Source organism: Camelina sativa, chromosome 9 (genome assembly GCF_030686135.1).
Source record: "Camelina sativa cultivar CO46 ecotype springtype chromosome 9, ASM3068613v1".
NCBI classification, from domain to species: domain Eukaryota; kingdom Viridiplantae; phylum Streptophyta; class Magnoliopsida; order Brassicales; family Brassicaceae; genus Camelina; species Camelina sativa.
Genome location: NC_141888.1, coordinates 1,464,917 through 1,468,417, shown reverse-complemented (window position 1 = coordinate 1,468,417; position 3,501 = coordinate 1,464,917).

Genomic DNA, 3,501 nt, shown 5'->3' with positions numbered 1-3,501 from the left:
AATTGTAAAAATTATTATTAACTAAAGTTGAACTTTTCCATCTTATATAGAGATATTGTGATGAAGAGGAAGGGTTGGGCTCTAACGGAGAGGATCACTCACTCAAGATTGATGCAGACATTTAAAAAAAAAAAAAATCAACATTGCTAAGTAAGTTAATCATATATATGAAAGTCGGCTAACTTTCTCCATATGAGTGCCACATCATTATTCTAGCATCTGCCACATGTCCATAATTAAAGTTAACTTTAAAACATATATCCTATTTTCATATTCCACTCCAAAAGTTAATGATTCATTTATCATTGTTCTATATTTAATTGTAAAAATCATTATTAACTAAAGTTGAACTTTTTCATCTTATATAGAGATGTTGTGATGAAGAGGAAGGGTTGGGCTCTAAAGGAGAAGATCACTCACTCAAAATTGATGCAGACATTTAAAAAAATTCAAATAAAATCAACATTGCTAAGTAAGCTAATTGTATGGCAAATTCCTTTGTTAGTGAGTTTTGTATTATTAAAGGTTTCTGTCTCTATAAGATCTAACAAAGTTTCTCTCTTTTTCAGTGAAACAAGATTATAAACAAATCTTATGATGTACCTTTTGTGTGAGTGATATTGTTAAAAAGGTTACTAGCTAGAAAAATACTTCAATGTAAAGAGTAGTTTTTCATACGTTGATTTCAATTGCATTAGTGAATGATAAGAAAACTAGAAATTACAATGATCAAATCATCAAAACATGATATTTAAAATGATAAAAAGAACAGAAATAAAAGAAAAGAAACCCCGCGGCGTAGCGCGGATAATCACCTAATATATTTAAATATTAAAACTTGATATAAAAGTTAGAAACTATAAATACTATAAATTGATTTGTTATAGCAATGTCAATAATATGTCACTATAATATGAAAGAATTTCAAGAACCAAGTATATTAAAACAAAAAGTATAACAATATATTAAATTACTCATAATATAATAACTCGCTTTTTAAAAACTAAATTTACAAAATTATGTCTTATAATTACATTCAAGTCATGGTGTAGAATATACATTGTTGAAATAACTTCACATACATAAACTAATACAATATATTAAAATTTTATTTTAAAATATAAAATATACAAAATTTTGTATAAAATACCAGTGTTATAGCACAGTACTTATCTAGAATCATTAACAATATAAAACATAAAAAATTAGTGTCTTTTTTCAAGCCAACATATTTAGCATATGATTTTATTGCATAATGTTTTATCCAAAAAAACTTTTAAAAACAATCACATAAATTATATTTTATATAAAAATTACAATATAAATAAAATGAATTTCAACCTGTGCTCTAGCACGGTTTTAATCTAGTTGTATTTAAAGTATATATCAAAGATTTATAACTTTTCTGTTTAGCCAAAAAAAAAAATTTATAATTTTTCTATGATTTTACACGACAACAAATATTATCTTAATTGTATTTAGTATATATATAAAGATAAGATTTATAACTTTTCTGTGATTTAAAAGACAAAAAATATTCTCTGAATTGTATTTAGTATATATAAAGATTTATAGTTTCATCATGACTTACACGCGGACACAAATTTTCTTAATTGTATTTAAAATACATATCAGATTTATAGCCTCTTCATGATTTACATATGGAAAAATATTGTCTTAATCTTATTATATAAAGTTTGATGTCAAAATTACTAATTAACGAGATCGTGACATATGTCAAATATATTAGTTAGATGTTGACACATATCAAAAAAAATTATTTTGTTGTAAATGTAGTAGGACAACTAATTATATTTACAGAATTTTACAGTTTTTTATTTTAAAAATATATTTTTCTAAATCAAAAAGGAAAACTAACAAAATCAATATATTTTCCATTGTATGCTAATTATTTTATACATGTGTTCCCACTAAAATTTGACATGTGTAAGCAAAAACGAAATTAATAAAGCATGTATATTAATCAATAAATAATGAATAACAAAGTTAGAAAGAATACCATAAGTTATTTAACATAATTTAAGTCAGATATAAATTGTATTAACCATTGTAATATAAATTTTAATTGTAAGTAAGCACACAAAACCTTGAAAAAGTAATGAACTTAAAAAAAAAAAATTTCAATACATGATGTGTATTAGTATAGTTTTACATATTTTATTTTAAAGATTTTACTGCATGTAGTAATATGAGAAGCCTGAAAAAAAAATGAGTTTGTAGGAATGAATTTTTGGTTAATTGATGAAAATTGACAAAAGTATTACTTATGAAATTATGACATATAAAAGAATAATATTAGGATATTTTTGGATTTCCAAATTTTTTATGGATGTTAACTGATTTTTTTACTGATTTTTTTTATCATTAAAGTTAAATACTAACCAATATACATATAATCTCATATGATGCTCATGTTATTTTTTATTAATAAAATTTTAACTCTAATCCATGAAGAAGTGAATTATGGTTTTACGATGAAATAGATAGTTAAATGTGATTACTAAACTGAATGTCTAACGATGGAATTTATTCCAGTTTTAACAATTTTCAAATATTAATATGTATCATTTCAAAAAACATTTAAGAATATTAGTAATACTTTTTAGGGTGAGTTACTAGAATATTGCATAAAAGCTTCCTTATTACAAAAGTAACATACAATTGTTTGTTATTACTAGACTAACCCATTGTACCTATACTACCCCTGAAACTAGTGTTGGGAAAAAACGTAATTACGGCTAATGCCATTAGAAAAAAAAAATATTGGAAGTTGGGACTAAGTCTACCAATCCTTTGATGGTAGATTTATACACGTGGACTGATTAAAGGTGTACGTCAGATATTTTTGGTACACTTAGTTGTAGTGCTGGTACACTTTGCCGTCGACATAGATGGTACACTTAGTTGTAGTGTTAGTACACTTATCGGTGGACGTATATGTGTATCAAAAACTAAGTGTACCAAAAATATCTGATGTACACCTTCAACAGTCAATATGACCCAAAAGATATTTATGGTAGACTAATGGCCTGTTGCGACAGATTTATTCGACAGCCTTCTCTCGTTTCAGATATTTTTGGTATACTTGTTTGTTTTTTTGAAAGAGTTTTTGGAGTGTGATGGTAGGTTTCTTGTCCGTGGTAGATTTAGTAAGCATTTTTGACAGCTGTAAAGTCTTACTAGAATAACACGAATTTGTTTGAGCTGTCAAAGACAGTCTAGTGTTGCGATAGACTTATTGGAGGTAGATCTACGTTTGATGTTCTTCCGATCTATGGTGTTCATGTAATAACGTTTGTAGCAGATTCATCAATCGTATTCTGTTTGTCGGCCGGAGCAAACGTCTTTTTCCTACTCTGTTTCGTTAATCTTTCCTCTGGGTTCATCCATGGAAGAGCTAGATATCTGTTCGAAAATCTATATAACTCACTTTTTATAGGTTTTTAATTTAGAAATCAGATGTTGAGATGAAAATCTATA